At 43.1% G+C, this 17,540-nt stretch overlaps 1 protein-coding gene across 1 annotated transcript in view; it reads left to right on the plus strand.

Annotated features, from left to right (window-relative positions):
- Window positions 1–17,540, plus strand: part of PAPPA (pappalysin 1) — a 220,807-nt gene that overhangs the window by 145,961 nt on the left and 57,306 nt on the right. The gene's annotated exons all lie outside the window — the stretch shown is intronic.

Genomic DNA, 17,540 nt, shown 5'->3' on the forward strand with positions numbered 1-17,540 from the left:
GTAGAGTGGAGGTTGATTCACACAACCAATGGTGTGATCCCCTTTGTTTTTGCTAGGACTTTTTCTCCCAGTTTCTCATTGTTGTTCTATTGTGAAGGTTTAGTGGGAGAGATAATATAAGCAAGTAGATAAGTGGGCTCTGGTACCCAATTGTTGTTACCTTGTAGACTGAACGCCACCCCCCCCCCCCAAAAAAAAAAAAACAAAAACCAAAAAAAACTTGGCAGCTTTTGCATAGTGGGACCCTCCTGGGAGCCTGTTCTGAAGCTTCTGGGATCTAATCATGGTCCCTTTTCCAGTTACTAATAAGAAATACTAGACTGGAGGTGATCCTCTGTGCCCCAAGTTAAAAATCTCTAAATTAAGATGGAAAAGTGTTTAAAAGCTTATTTCTTGATCTGAGGTAACATCCCCATCCTTTTTGTCTTTGGTGATGCTATGTTAGTGGGAATTTTCAGAGAAAAAGTCTAGTGTGTAGTAGATGGAAGGTGACTTGGAAATTGCACTGCTTTCCTTTGGGATTTGAAAAGGCGCCCCAAAATGTAGCCGTCATGGATTCAGCCAACATCCTCATCGTGTGAGTGTGCTCTTTATTTCCAAGAACACAAGAAAAAGGGGTTTTTTTCCCCCCTCTCTCTTTTAGAAAAGGTTGTGCAGTTTTTCTTCTTCTCTCCCCCCACCCAGTGCTTTTTAGAGGAACTTTTTTAACACAGAATCGCCTTCACTCGTATCCTTTACAGGAAGTCCACACGAACTCTGACAGGCTGGTTTCAGGAAAGATTGTTTACCTTGGAGATCTTTTGAAGGGAAATCCACTATTTTATGAGTGAAAAGCAGATGGAGTACTCGCGTGCGCAGAGTGACCACAGGAGGCCTGGGAGGCCATTTCACCTCACCTCTCTCTGGCACTGCTCCCACTTGCGGATGGCTAACTCTTTTGTGGTTTAATTCCCATTGAGCCTTTAAGTGGTTTTAATAAAGGAATAAAAAGAGAATCTTTGGATAGCTTATTGTTACACTTACAGAGAGCCACAGTTGTTATCATCCCAGTTATAGCAACATGGTGTGTGGGACCCAGAAGCCAATGTTTGCATTGGCGACCTAAAGTGCCAGCCTCTAAATAGCTTAGCAGACCTTGATTGCATTTCCTCCCAATGTGCAGAAGTTGATTACAGCAAGTCATCATGTAAATATTCAGCTTATGTTTTTTGCCAGTACCTGTATTCCCTGTATAGAAAAAGGACAGAGCTGTTGTGTCATTTATCCAAAAGAGGATTTTTTTATTCAGGCGGCCTGGTATAGACAGACCATGTGTTTCTCTCTGGCTATTAGCTTCAAGGCTTACTAACACACAGCACTGCCTAGGGATCACCTGATATGGTAGAGGCCTTTTACTATCTCTCAAAACAAAGATCCCCTCTCTAACTCCTCACAGTTGCAGCCACCCATGAGCCTTATAATAACCATGTTGTTTTACTACTGACAGAAAACCCTGACCTACAGAAATGCTGCACACCAGAAGAAAGAGGGAGCCCTGAATAATGGAAGCAATAGCAAAGCAAAACAAAACAGGGACCACCAGGGTGGTAGAAAAAATAGAGAGACAATAAAGTTATGCAGTTGAAGAGACAGATGAAGAATCCACTCCCCTGGTCTCTGCCACACAGTTTTATTTCAGTTAATAAATATTGCTCAGAAGAGAATTCCCCAGAGATTTGGTAATGCCAATAAATATAATCATCCTGACTGAGGATGGGGAAGAGAGGAAACCTGCTACTTCTAATTGAGAAGCCATTCTCTTCCTTTAGGGGGGACCTTGCTGAGAAGAGGGAGGGTGTCCATCTCTTGGCTCTGCAAGTGTCCCTTTTTGAACTTCCCCATTCGCAGCCAAGTGTTTTTACTCTTCAGTGGTAAAATTTCTGTTGTGCTTGGAGGGAGAAATAATCCCCGTTTTTAATAAGCTGATTTGCTTTGCAAATGTTGTGGTTATTTATAGCCCAACCAGGGTTTTGAACTGCTGGCCCCTGGGTTGAGTGCAGATTCACACTAAGAACTGTTAATGGAGGAACCATGAGTGAATAGAAGCTGGTTCTGGAAAAAGAGGAGTTAATATGGTTTGCTTTCTGTTGCAAAAGAATGTAGGTTTTCCTCTGTAGAGTGATTCAGAGCACTGCACCAACCAAAAGGCTTGGTATCGCTTCAGTATGTTTATCCAGCTCTTGCGGACCAGGTCCATAGCCAAAGCACTTCTCTGTCTTCAGTGGTGGCTTTTCTTCAGGTGGCAGGGGTCAATGTAATGCAGTGACCTCCTTGCCATCCTAGCACCACCTCTCCCCAAGGCGTGAAGAACATCGTCTAGAAGCTGCTGCCTTGGCTGTACCCCACCCACAATTCCACTACAGCCAAGAAGCCTCAGCAGGCCACTTCAGTCAGGTGTTGTGTCTGACAGCGGGCTCTTTTCTTTCCCCAGGTGCAAAACTTTGATGGAAGTCTCAGAAGGGCAGTCGGTCCTAGAACCTCCACTCTGTAGTTTTCATAATTATACTTTACATGTCAGCTGGTATACATGAGCATTTTACAGATATTACTTAATTAAGCCACATCGGAACCATCCAGGGAAACTGAAGCATTGAGACTTGCTCAATGTTGTCCATCGGGCCAGAAGAGAACCTGCCCCCTCCCCGACTTCCAATTTGGTCACTCTGCTGCATAGAATTAAACTCATTTTCCCAGATCTAGATAGTAGGAGTGTGCAAAATGGGATGTATTTGATTCAGATTTGGCCCAAATCAGGGACAGTGATTCGATTCATTGATTTGGATCACTGTCCCCAGTTTGATTCAGCCGGATCCAAATCTGAAGATTTGATGCTAACTTGGAGAATCAGCAATTCGGACATAGACACAGATTGACATGTTTTTTCTACATACTTTGAGGTACCAGCACAGCTTGTGAACCCTGCATGCTGGGGCGGATGGAGTGTCCCACAGGAGCCCGGGGCGGGGACAGTGCTCGCAGTGAACCCAGAAGTGGACCAGAAGTATTTCCGCTCCACTTTTGGGTCCACCAGGAGTGCACTGGGGGGCCTTCCTGCACCTCCCCTGATTCAGTGATCAGCCACTGGGGGGATCCCAGGTCCCCCCCCAGACCCAGGAGGCACCAATTGCTGAGCCAGGGGAGTGCGCCATCCCTCCCCCACCCCACTGCACACTCCCTGGCGGACCCGGAAGTGGAGCGCAAGTGCTTTTGGTCCACTTCTGGGTCTGCTGCCGAGTGCACTGGGGAGCCCCCTGCACTTCTGTGGGGCTCTCCATCCACCCCAGTATCACAACATTCACGAACTGCCTGGTACCTAGAAAAAACATTTAAAGCTGCATCTATGGCCGAATCTCTGAATCTTTCCAAATCTCTCTGAATCAATTCAGAGGGTTCCAATTCGATTAAAGGATCCTCTGATTCAATTCGGATTCAGAGATTTAGCCACCGAATCGATCTGAATCTCCACCAGATTGAATCAGGGACCGAAGCTTCTCACAGCCCTACCAGATAGTTCAGAGACACTTGAAAAGTTAAGTTAATCCTAACATGTCCAAACCTAATGAAAGGTTTGGGTCCTGTTTGGGTCAGTTCCTCAGAAAACAGGAATGGAAGGGGCATCCTAAGACAGCAAATCTAGTCTCCTGCTACTTCAGGCAACCACTTCAATCTCATTCCTAGACTCACTGAGCTAAGCTGTAAAACTAGTTCAGTGTTATGCTCCCATTACTCTTCTTGGGAGGCTGTTCCAAGATTTCACTCTTCTTAATGGCCGGAAAACTTCTTATGATCTCTCTCGCTGGAAAAACATGATTTTGCAGTCCATTTTGCCAAAGGTGATGCTTTTTTTTGTCATAGTTGTGCTGCGCTGACCAGGGAGCCTGCACATACCATCTACCTAGGCCTGTTATTGCTCTGTCCCCTGTCCTGTGTAAAACACCAACAGCTCCTTGAGCCCAGAATGCTGCAAGGATGTGCACTGACGATGATACCCCAACCCTCCCGTGCACAACTGAGATCAGGCTTTTGAGGAAATCTACCGCTCAAAGCAAAATTGAATGAGAACTGGATTTCTGTGTGTGTTGTCAGACAAGAAGAGGCTGTATTGTAGATAGAAGGCTGAAAACAGCCTTTACTGAACATCTAAGATTGGATAGTAAAAAAAAAAGTATGATGCCAACCACCTGACTCCATTTCCAGTTGGAGCATGTAATGATTTTCCCCACCCCCATTCCCTTCTGTACTTATTTGACCCCTGCAGTAGTAAACCACTCAGTCTACCCAGCTAATGAAGTAGCCTCTAGCTGCTTTGTGTAAGGAAAAGACAGAGAGGAAACACAATGAGATGTCAAAGGAGATTCTAAGCATTTTTACTAAATACTCAAGGGATTTTTTTTTTCTTCCTCCCCTCCTCCACTAGTTTTTTAGAATCATTTTTCAAGAGCACATATGCAAGTCATCTAAGGGGAATGGAACAGTGAGTACCAGGGGCTGGTACACTGTGTTCCCTTTGTGTACTGTACAGAAAATAGATAAAAGAAACAAAGGATGATGCAGAGAGCAAAGCAGCCATCAGGACTCTGAGAGAAGTTCGCTCTGACCTCTTCAGTGATGGTCAAACCCAAAATCTCCAGGTGCTAGAAACTGGTTCAGTCTCTCTTGTGACCCAGAGACATTTCCAGTAACAAAATAAAGTTAGAATTCCAGGTCATTTCTACTTAAAGATTGAATTTACTAGAAGACATAAAGAAATTTAAATGTTTTCTTTACTAATAAAAAGTCTCAATAGCATGTTAAGAAAAGCAGTATTTCATTTTATCATGTCTTTCACACTCACTCACTCACTCACTCACACACACACACACACACACACACACACACACACTTGAACCCCTGGTCTTATAGGAAAAGGGAAATGATTGTTAGCATAAACCTTTATGAATGGAAACACCCCCTTCCTTTGCTGTGGCCCCTCCAGCTCCTGCTACTGGTCAGAACCCTTTTGATTCAGAGTATATATAGCAGTGAGCACGGGACAGCTCCCCTACATCCCATCCAGATTGTTTGCCTCGGGTCCCTCTCCCTTCTGGGTAGAACAATTGTTCATAAATGCATCGACACATCCACATTGTTCACGCATGAAGGGGTCTCAGCATTTCTCTTCCCACCCCCTCTGCAACTCTCTTCTCACTCTCCCCATCATATGGCTTCACTAGTAGTTTGCATGATTTCCCTTGGCAACAGGGAATAAAACACTGCCAATCAATCAAGCCAGGTTAAAAATATGCTTGTAGATTATTTTTGATTGTATTAAAAAAAAAATAATCTGAGGAAGAGGACAAAGAGGGAGCAGGAGCAAAGCCATAATGGCCTTTACTATATAATTTGGTTTCATGTTCTGCACAAGAAAACATGTAAAATATGTAAACAGAGCTCTCCAAGATTGTAATGTAGCTACAAAGCCACAGATATACAGACAGGCAGGGTGCTATTCTTCAGCAGAACGGAATGCCATTCTCAAAACCACACACTCATTTCTTTAAGCCTGAAAGTAAACTTTCTCATGCCAGCAGTGGAGAATTTATTTTTTCTCTTAAATGAAGGATTGTCTGCACTACTTGTTCAGGGCAATGTAGGCATTTAGGCCCACATTGTTATAGGAGGCCACTAATTTGGGGTGTCTCTCAATGTTTGGGTGTCCAGCTCGAGACTCCTTAACGAGGCATGATTTTCAGAGGTTGGGTGCTCAGTCAGCACTATCTGAAAACCAAGGCACTTTAAAAAGAATCTCAAGTCAGGCATCCCAAATCAGTAGCTGCTGTTGAAAATGTAGCACTTAGGGTCATATCCTCAGCTGACACAAAATGTTTCCATTGGTTTCTGGTGTCACACCTTGCGTCCTAAATACTGAAGGGCCACTTGTGAAAACGTTGGCCTGATTTTCACTGTTTCCTGTCAAATCATCTCATTAACCTTGGTGCATCCTCAACATTTTTAAAGCAAAGTTAAATTCTCCCTTCAAGTAAATGGGTGCTACTCCCATTGAGATCAACACAAGCTGCGCCGTGTCCATGACAGTACAAGTAGGTTCTTAAAAAGACATTTTTCAAATAGGACCTTAGGGCCGTGAGGTACACCTTTTACCCACACTCAGTTGTTTTCACAAGCAGATCCAGCATGAAAAAGGGTGTGTTGGAGGGAACCTGCATTTGTGCAGAACATTTCGGTTTTGTTTCAGGGCTACTGCTCTTATGAGTAACTACTGCATGTAAGTGGTTTACAGCCTGCCTGTACTTCATAACACTTTGCACTTCAGGCAGAAGGTCTCAACATGCTTCATTATCACTTGTTAATTATCCTTGCATCACCCTTTTGAAGCAGGACAAAAATAATGTCTCTATTTTACCCAGATACGAAGGCGCAGAGTGGAGTTGATGAGTTCACCATCACGCAGCAACTCAGAGCTAGGAATAGATTTCACTTCTATTCCCCAGTTCTGTGCTGTGATTGTGGCAGCAAAACACACATGCTCACGTGCAAGCAGGTGATTTCATAGGTGGAATTGGTAATCGCCTACTTTCCGTGCTCAGATGTGTGTTTGTGCACACAGTGACTTGCTTGAACTCGTGCATCTCATGTGACCTCAGCTTGTGCATCTCTGTTTCTAAAATAGGATCTTAGCTTCCAATTTGAGTGAAATATGGGAAACTAAATTCCCTCATGCTTTAATGCAAAACTTGGAAGTCAATCAGATTTTCAAAAATATTTAGGCTCTTAAAGGTGCAGCTAGGTCTTTAGGGTTTACAAAAATACCTCGATTGGTTAGTCATCTATCTCCCATTGTACTTCAGTGGAAGGTCGGCATTTTCTTAGTTTTGATCTGATTTGAAAATCCCACTAGGCCACTGTCTGCATCATTAGGCTCCTAAGTGTCTGGAAATCTGGCCCTGAGAACCAAGTAGTTATTTTCCTGATAGACTGCAGACCCACACAATTCCTTCCATAGCTTACTGGAAGAAAGGCCCTGGAATATGGAGTTTTTCTTCTCTCCCCAGTAGTGATTTCTGATGGGAAAAGCTGAGGCTATGGCAGATGTGAGTTCCTTTGCAAAGTTCCTCCTACTCTGTCCTCTTTAATGATTACTCCTGGGAGAAATTGAGTTTGGAGTAGTTGTGAGCTTCTTCTCACAAGTTTTAGTCCTGCTTTAATCCCTACGTAACTTCTGTTGGAAACAGCTGGGACTGAAGTTTGTGTGAACTCCCTTGTCCTGGTATAATCTATGAAGAAATTCTCTAAACCATCTTCGGGTTTAATTAATCAAAGTTTGAAGCTCATCAGATCAACCAGAACTGTTTTGCAATCACATAAATGTGTCAGGCTTCCCCAAACACCTGCAGCAAAACTGTACTTGGATGCAGATGTGAATGCTGAATGCCAAAGGAAGCAACTGGCTGCTGCTTTAGGAAGAGTCTTACTGGATGGTCCAACTCATTTAGGGGAGCTCACTCAGCTTTGTGGCATCAGTTGTGTTAGTCAGCAGTTTTGGAACGACAGCTGGAACAGCCCTGGGAAGTAAGTGTGATCTTTTTCATTTGTATACCACAAACTATGTCATCAGATATACAGAAAGAAACAAGCCACAGAACGGTTTTAATTGTCATTGCCATGTATGGATGTATGTCCAAGTACTTGTGTGTGAGACCAAAATAATCTGACTGCTGGAATGCCTACCTGCTCCCCAAGAAACACACACACATATCTTCACACACACCTCTAACAACTCCATCACTTACTTCCCCCTTGTTGTTTAATTCACCCCATGTATTGTCTCCCTGCATGCATCCAATTGGCCTGAGCAAATGCAGCCTTCTCTCATGATACCCTTATGATGTGAGGCCTGGTTAAGTCCTCATGTACTGAAGAAAGGCAACGGGGTGTTTCCCTCATTAGCTGTCAGACCATTGCAGAGAGTTATGCAGTTAAGAGAGGGGAAAGGAGACAAAGACAGGGGGAGAGAGATTTGTGCCTTCAGTGTTTCTAACGTGGAAGAGCTGTGTGTTGGGGGTTGTGTATAGTTAATACAGCATATTTAATTGGTAAAAAAACCCATACACTATTTAAAACATGATTAATGCTGAAAATAGTTTTCCACACATGAGGAAGTTCTGTTCTTTTAACACACAGATGTTTTTAAGTGAAAAATCATTCTTTTGACCTTTCCTGAATGGGGCGGTGTGGTCAGAGCTGACATTAACCAATGCACAGCTGTTTGTTGCAGCCACAGGCAAAGCTTAGTTAGAAATCTTCTGAAAGCATGGAGGGCACTTTTGCTGTCTCAAATAACCCTCAGGCTACCATTTTGGCAGATGCTGCTTTGTGCAGTTTGGATGTTAAGAGAGTGACGTGGTGGTCACTGGTCAGGCACCTGATTAGAGTCTGCTGTCCTTGTAGCCAGTAGAAGTTAGGTCTGGTCCAGCATAGGAGAACTGGGTTCTTCTCTTTCAGTTTACTAGTTTAAAACTGTTATTTCTTTTCTTATTTGAAATTGTGTTCATTGTTTAAGGAGGCTCAAATATCTTTGCTGTCCAGGTGTCTTCTCAATTTTTATACTATTATGGTCGAGAGCTACCAAACTTACTAGAGCTCCTTCTGGATTTGTCATCATTATTGCTGTCCAGGTTTTTGTAGCTGGCTGTATATTTTACACATGAGAGTTCATCATTACTGTCACATTTATGAGAGGGCAGGGAGAGGAAGCTCCTGGGTACATCGAAACTGGCCCGATTCTGTCCTGACTTGAACGAGTGCCACACCAGTGTAAGTGAGCTGAGTTATACCCATTAAGGTGGGATTTTTTGCATGTATTTCTACGTGACTTTTATGCCAGATTTCTCTGCTTTTGACATACTGACTTCCTAGTGCAAATAGCTGTCAGATGGGTGTTGCTTAAGAGGTTCTTTGCTCTAACCATTTAAGAGTTTTTTAAACTGGATTGTTTCTCTTTGTAGCAGCATGAATACATGCCCTGGCCAGCTGTTAGATGGAGCTTCTGTTATAAGTGGTGCTAAGGGGCATGCAAGCACGATGGGTAAGGTATTTTGTGGTTATGTTGGGGTTGTGAGTTCATGGCCTGCTCTGGGCTTGTGCTGATGGCTACCTCTATTTGAAGCAGTTGCACCTGGTCGTTTGGGTGGGGGAAGTGAAAGGTGGCCTGATGTGATGCTAGATGCATCGCTTATGGTGCTGGCTACAGAAATCAATAGACTTTAACCATGCTGCACCAGTGAGCTACTACTCTCAGGTAGACTTTGAGTGCTTCAGGTTAAGAGATCCTTACTCTGGGAATCCAGCTGTGCCAGTGGCAATGTGATGGCTTCTAGCAGATGGGAGATAAAATCTGCTAAACCACTTCTCAGTTGGCAGTGCATGAATGGTGCTATGAAAGAGGGTTGCAAGATCTCTTGCTGCATAGAACTGGTTGAGAGTTTCTTTTAGCTCTAACAGGAGTGGCCCATGCTCAGGGAGTAAAGGTATAAGGGTCCTGTTCTCAAGTTGCATCCTCCATGGGCTCCATGCCTTTAGCTGGCAATTGTAACTTGTGGGGATATTTGGAAATTTGAAATTAAACCGTCTCCTACTGGAAAACAGACACTATTTACACCCTAGTCACAAGACCTTGCTTCATTAGAGCAATTTCTAACACATCTAGGAGAGGTGGCACAGTTCTCTGAATGCAGCATCTTTATTCCAAAGGACCCTGCTACATAAACAGTAACCTGATGTACATAAACAGAAATACAGTGCAACATACTCAGTTATGCTGGACACCCTTATACTTCAAGCGAACTCCCATTCTTTGTTGTTCTCCACTTTCCAAATACCAGTTGCTACCACTCACGCTTATTTGTACTGGTGTCGGTGATTCCACAAAGACCTGTGCAATACCGAATCTTTATTCACAGAAAGAGTTGTGTCATCTGACTATTAAAGCAGGTTATCGCAGGTATGACTTTTTTTTTTTTTGCATTGGTTACTGATTAATGCTCTGTACTAAGCAAAATCACAGGGTTTGGGCCTTTGTTACAAACTCAGAAAACTCAACCCAGGTTTGTCCAAAGGTTCAATTAGGATCACAGGCCTCTTGAGCACATCTGGGGAAAGAGTTAAGCCATTGTGGGCCTGGTTCTGAGCCAATCCAAGGTGATTTATGGTTTTGCATGGATACTATGGGAAGTTCATGATTTCATGTGATTTTGATTTGAAAGTCATTGGTTTTATATTAATTTTGCTTTGAGTTGTGGGGTCTCAGAAAATCAAAGCAAAATCCAAACAGCAAAAATCCACATGATTTAAAAATCCAAATACAACATTCCTGAAAAGTCTTTGGGGTGAAATAACCAAGTTTCTCAATAATGTTATATTAACAACACCTTGAGTCCTGTAGTAATATTGAACACACATGTAGTCTGGGCCTTCAGCAGATGTAGAAAGCTTTAAATTCTAGAAAGCTAAACCAGTTTGTAGATGAGGATATGGCTGTCTTCTCCTATCACTGCCAATTAGATTCCTCTTTTCATAATCCCTTTTCATAAGCAATATGCTTGATAAGGTAATTTCCCCGTGGAAATACATGCCATTGTTTTTGCTGTTGTTAAAATAAAAGGAATATATCCTCATCTCGGTTACGCTGGTATAAATCAAGGAGGATTCCACTGAAGCCAACAGAGTTACATCACCGTAAAAGCAATGTGAGATCAGTCATGTTGTTTCGACATGGATAAAGGTCACATTTCAATGAACACAATTTTAAAGATGGTCCGTGGAAAATTGGGGTCCTTTTCTAGGAAAATTGCTGTTGTATCTGTCAAAGTGATAATTAGTCAAGTGAGTGCTGACCATAAGTATTGACAGCCCCTGACCAGTAGTAGCATGGCAGCTTTCAAGTTTCAGATACCATCAGCTATACTAGATTCAAACAGAAACTATCAGTACTGAGAACTAGCTCCACAACTGAGGATATCCTTATGCAGGAGACATAGGTTTTGTTCCCAGTCCCCAAGCCAAAAGTGAGCTACCCCAGTGATACTGACAGATGAAATTTCCTCTCGCTTTTGAGCCAGCTGAATCTGGGAGTAAAATATGGATTCAGTGTGTTAACCCAGGGGATAAAACAACCTCCAGTTGATAAAGTAGGGCTGTTGATGAGCTGCATACAGTTCTTTGGCTTGAAGGACAGCAGCCGTGCCATAGTTTTTCTTACTTTATCCCAAGCGTTTGTCCGTTCCAACAAATATACAAGAAAAGCAGGCAAGAGAAGCCTAATTTAGGAATGAACAGAACAATCTGTGGGGTGGGGGTGAGGAAGCATATTGAATATTTACCTGAAGGCTTACAGGCAGACAAGACATGGGCCTTTACTGAATTTCTAAACTACTAAAATCACCTCTGTTTTGCTACTTCTTGGTTCTGCACAGGACAAGAATGACACGTTTCAAAATACTAGGGGGAAAGCTGTTCATAGTGTTTATGGCTGGGACCTGGAGCAGAATTGCTGGCTGTCTCAGGAGTAAGTCTGTTCTGTGAGATTTCTGTCCCAGGTCTGCAGGCTCCTGATGTTTGGGTAGTTCAGATAAGCTACCAGATTTGTGGGGGGGTAGGAAAGGATCCTTTTGCTGACTCTCTCACCATTGGTATACACAGTGTTTCACTTTTCTGTAACTGCGGTCCCCACTTCATACCCTAAATGAGGAGAAAACTGTAGCAGCAGAAAGCTTTGAGAACTCACTAGGCTACTGTGCAGCAGCAGGTGAATCTTGTGATGTCCTTATGGGAGTGAACTTAGCATTAATCGTAGGCTGTAAGCGAACAAGCTTCTTTCTGAAAATCGCCTCCTACATTGAAGCTTAGCGTCCTTGAGTAAATCTTGGGTCTGCAGAAGCAATTAAGTATTTGAGACTATGTCCTCTTACATGACAAACCCCAACTCTGACATCAAAGAGTTAAACTTCTGGTCTGCGAGGGAGACAGTGAGATGTCTCTTAAGTCCACAGTTGGGATTCTCTGGCATTACAGTTCAAAGCTGGCCTGTGGACAAATTTGCTAGGATGAATATAAAGAATATTCTGCAGTGAAGCCAGCTAGAAACCTCAGAAATTGAACTGGTTTTTACTATTGTGGCAGTTTTTAGTTCGCTCCGTAGAGAGCTGAACACACTCAGTTTGTGCCCCCGCGGGCCTCTATGTTGAATGGTGAGGTTTCCCTGTCTTCCCACAATCGTTGTTCAGGACTTCATGTCCCAGCACAAATACACCTGTCACTGTGAGTTGTGACAGTAGCCCCTGTTCAGACTCGTTTTGTGCTTTCTGTTTCGCAAGCAGGATTGTGTACAGCATCTTTCATCTCAAAACAATCCCACAAACAGTTTTATTACTGTAGCTGTACATAGAAGAATCACTTGAATAGAGTCTCCCACTAAAGACAGAAGGCAGCTTGCTGTACAAAACACTCTCCCCACTTTAACCTGTCTCCTCCCAAAGTCAACTCCCCTCCACCACTATGTTGAGACACTGGTGTTGTGATTACCGCTTAGCAAACCGCCAGCATTGAGGCCTTACTTGGACAAAGCCCCATCATGTGGAACTTGTGAGAACAAATAAGTTTAGACTGTGGTCTTGTCTAAATACCAGAGATTTGCTTCACTGACAGGCATCTGTCACTACCAAGGTGGGTAGCTGCACTAATACAAACCCTGATGTAGATGGGCACAGGCAGGATAAGCTACCTTTTTTGTTTTGGGCCAGTTTTAAGTAGGGTACAAGTGGCAGTTTTGCTTGTTTGTTTTTGGGAGTTGCATTGTTATAGCTACACAAGGGATTAAATCCCCCAGGCATACAGAGTATGTACTGGCCTGGCTATCCCCCCTGAAGAAGACCAGCTGGGTGAGATGATTCATACATTCATAGGCTGTACGGCCGGAAGGGACCTTGGAAGATCACCGGGTCCAGCCCCCTGCATCAAGCAGGAAAGACAACTGGGGGTCAGGTGACCCCAGCAAGGTGACTGTCTAGTGTCCTCTTGAAGATTTCCAGGGTAGGAGATTGTCACACTTGCTTGCAGAGGCAGATCTACATATTTACATATATTTGGGTTCTTACTTGTCCTTTATCATCTGTGTTTCTGGATGCCCCAGTCATTAGTGGATTATATCCTTACAACATCGCTACAAGGTAGGAAAATATTATTTTCACCTTGCACATGGGGAAAATGAGGCACAGATCCTGTTCCATCCATTAGGAGCTCTAAATGGCATCTAAGTGTGATCCTGTTCCACTTGGCTTATGTCCCTGGAAAAACATTAATAGAAAGGGTTGGAAGCCCTTCCTCTTCCTACCTGCTTTTAGTGGTTTCTTAAGGCTAAGACCCACCACAGAAGTAGACTTAATAACATTTATTTCTGGGACTGGAGTAGGTTCACATTTAAATGCCTACATGCTACTTGGGCACCCAAGAGATAGAACAAGATACGGTCCTCAGCGATTCACTCAAGGATTCAGGAGGTCTGTGACTGAGCCAGCTCTGTTGAGTCTTCTTGTAGTGCCTTACACCTGGAGCATCCTTCCTCCCTGTACTTTTTTTCTACAGCGGTTGGAAGTGGTAACGTGTGTTGAAATGCAGAACATTGTTTGAATTGCTCTCTTTTCAAAGGCCTACTTGCCTTAGAGACATGGAGATGAAAAGAGAACCCTTGGTGCATCCTTTTTTTTTTCCTTTTGGCATGACAGATTCCCAAGTCCCTTTGGGCAAGAGGAAGAAAACTGAAGAGGAGGCTTGAGGAACATGTTGGGCTTGTGATTGACAAAGGGTTGTATAAATCAGTCAAAGGGAAACCTCAAGGCATTCCCTTGTGTGGGAAAATACCACAACACTCTCTGCCCTTGTTTGCTCTGTCTCTCCACTTCTGTGTACAAAGTGTGTGGGTGGAAGACCAACTGGATTAAAACCCTCTGAAAGGAGCAGACTTTGTTAACTTCTTTAACTGAAAGCAGCTTTCTAGGGAGGAGTTTGACATGGGATTTCAGTAACCATGAATCCTCCCCAGGTACTGGAGGAGCAGAGAGTAAGCTTGTAACCCAAATACAATCTGGGTATCTTGACCTAGATACCTATCAGCGAGTAAAAATGCCCTTGCTCAGTAGCTCAGGCATTATAAGCGCAAAATACTTTGCATTTGGTAACTTCCTTTGACATGAAATACATCCATCTATCCCTCCGTTCCTATCTGTCAGGTGCATTGTCTTCTACTTTGCATAGTTGTTGCAAACATCAGTGGACAATGGTGGGAAACAGGTCATTTCTCATTAATATGGATTTCTTTAGAATTTGCCCCACTGTAATAGAAATAGCTGTGTTACTTTTTCCATTTGCAAAGTTAGGGGATGCAGCCATGCTCCATCTTCTCATCCCTCTGTCCCATTTTCTTTCTTTCTGTATGTGCCTCCTTGTGTACTTTGCTACCCTGTGTTGCTCAGTTGTAGCTTAAAAATAATGGCTTTCCAATAATAATGGCCTCAGTATTGTTGTCTATTCTTTATTCTTCCAATGATCCTTGTGTGTGAAAAATGCTTCTAGCAAGTAATTAATAAACTTTTTTCAGGTGTATTCTGGCAATCATTATGGGTTGGACATGCAAAGGGTGTGCATTTACCAGGCAAACTTAGAAGGGCTTTTGAGATGGTAAAGTCTGTCAGCAAGTGGGATGGTTGATCTAATATGGCTGTTATTGCCAAAGCCTTAGAAATGTGTCCACACTAGAGAAATGTGCTTAAAACTGATAACTCCAGTGCTGAAACCTGTCCTTCTGGTGCAGACAACACTTCTCGAGTCTTAGTTAGACTTGCTTAGACCCCTCACAATCATAGCTGGCTTCCAAATTAGACACTCCTGGAAGTGTTTTGAATTGTCTGAAGGAGTGGAGATAAGTCAGCCTCAGACCCATCTCAGGCTGTGAACTTATCTGAACCTTGTTCACACTAGCCTGATCTCCGGAGTTTTCAAAATTGAACTAGAAATACCCGAGGAGTGGGCTTTCTTGTGACGTATTCAGGTTCCTCCTCATGGTCTCAGAGAGAAACAGGAAGCGTAAAGGTTCCCAATGTTTGCAAATGAGGTATTTAAAAAGTTATCAGAGCTTTTCTGTACCTCAACAGCAGTTTGTTTTGGGTTTGGATCAAATTTTTGGTGAAAGCTCGGGCCAGGTCTTAATAGTGGTTGTTACCTATCTCACCCAAGTGGCAGTTAAAATGAGCCAAACCCCAGTCCTCTTGTTTCTTTCAGCCAGGTCTTTGGGTTGGTAGTGTTAGTGGAGAGACAAGAATGAGAACAAAACTATATTAAAACTAATGATGCCTTTGTTCATGTCAAAAAGGTCTGTGCCCATATAAATTGCAGATGTGGGTAAGATATATTCCCTAGCTGAGTAGGTATTAAAATAAAAACCATGCCACACACACTCCCAACAAGAGCGAGGGGCTGCTGAAAATGCAAGAAAGGAGAATTCTGAAATGATACATGTTGAATTGCTGGACTGGATTTCAAATGCCAAAGATAGTTTATGTAAAGTCTTGCACTGTTGTAAAATGTAACACTATCCACTGGCTAGCCTCAATGAAGCTTGGTCCCAGTTGTTTTAAAAAAATAAATAAACTAAAAATCTTCCAGCCCATTAAAGCTGATTTATGTTTTGCCCATAGATTCCTCTGCGCTGGGCCTTTCGGGATTCAAATTATAGAAGTCATTACCTCACTTTTGGCCAATCCGATTGCTCCATTCCTGAGCATTTCAAGCCCTTTTAGCATTGCCTTGATTTAGCCTGCAGAGACACGGCACGGAGCTCTGTGCATCACTACTGAACAGCCATTGTATTTTTCACTATCAAAATAGCTCTGCTAATCCTCTTGTTTCATTTTTGTCAGGAACAATGCACTCCTCGCTGGGAATGGGTTATTTACAGCGGGTTCTGCAGTTTAGGCCCTAGTTCAAGTCTTGCAATCAGATCTGCAGTTGCACCCAAGGGAATGCAGCTCCACCCAGTCAAGGGGTTTGCCGAGGCAAGGCCTTAGCATCCTTTTTGGTGCCGTTTTGGAAGAAGAAAAGTAGTGAAGCAGTTAACACAGTCGGGGCGGGGGGGAGGGGGCAGGTTTGGCCTCTTGGACTGTGTTCTTGTCTCTGCAACCAATTTATTGTGTGACCACCACAAAGAAAAACTCTTCTTCTCTCCGTGCCTCAGTTTCACAAGATAAGAATGCCATTTACTCAGTTTGCCAAGGACTTGGGAGGCTTAATTAATACCCCTGAAAATGCACTGAGAGCCTCAAATGGAAGGCATCCTACCAATTCAGTTGTGGTTTTAATATTCAAAGTGCTGCAGTCTGGCCATGCTTGCACTCCAGGGACAGCGCTTTGGGGCATCACAGACATGTGCTTTCATTCTAAAAACAGCCTTGCTGAGTTGCAGTGCTGCAAGGGGAAATCCATGTCATTATTTGGACCATCACAGCTACAACAACACTCCAACCTTATGTCTTCTGGCACCTTTTCCGTATCTTCCATGCTTGTGCTACAGTTCTCCCATCATTTAAGATTCATCATGCTTCCTCTTTACAAGAGAGCTTTGTGCATATGTCAGTGGGACTGCAAGCTCTTCTTCAACCTGGCTGTGCTGGGATGGCTGGTGGATGTAATAAGGTGATTGTAATTAAGAAGATTGATTAACAAGACTGAGTTGGAAAGTGGACAAAGTGCATTCCTGGCTGCACTTCTCTGCAGTTTCACAGGGCAGTCTGTAGCCACCCCAGAGAGAAGGCCAGCTAGATACAGTTAGGAACAGGCAGGTTTTAAATAGAAGGACACAGTGAGTGGTTGCCAAGGAGTGCTTTTTGCAATTCATCTTTCTGTTTGTCTGTCTGCCTGTCATTTTAGTGTGGGATTTTCAAAAGTGCCCAGTGCTCTGACTTCAAAGGAAGGAGATAGCAGTTGACTTCAATGAAAGCAAAACTAAGCTGAGCACTTTGAAAACCTCACCCTTAGCCCTGCTGTGAGTGTTTTGTTACCACTGTTTCAGGGATGTATTTGGTAGCTGTGTTGGGCTGAGACAAAAAGAAATGCAAAACTCTAAAACTTTTGGTTCAGAGATGATACCTTTTATTAGACCAACTAAGAAATTGCAAAAAATAAATCTTTTTTTTTTTTTGGGGGGGGGGGGATTTCTTAGTTGGTCTAATAAAAGGTATCATCTCTGAACCAAGAGTTTAAAAGTTTTGCATTTCTTGTTACCACTGTGAGTCTTTTGTTCCCATTTATGGATTATTTTGGAAAAGACCAGTGAGGGGGAAAACCTAAAGATAATGATTTATGAATAAATGTGTGTACTGGAAGTATCATTTCCAATTGTTTTCACTGTTATTCCAGCATATCTTGCGCCCATCTACCTCTTGGAAAAAAAAATA

This window comes from Crocodylus porosus, unplaced genomic scaffold, assembly GCF_001723895.1.
Source record: "Crocodylus porosus isolate Cpor-Errol unplaced genomic scaffold, CroPor_comp1, whole genome shotgun sequence".
NCBI classification, from domain to species: domain Eukaryota; kingdom Metazoa; phylum Chordata; order Crocodylia; family Crocodylidae; genus Crocodylus; species Crocodylus porosus.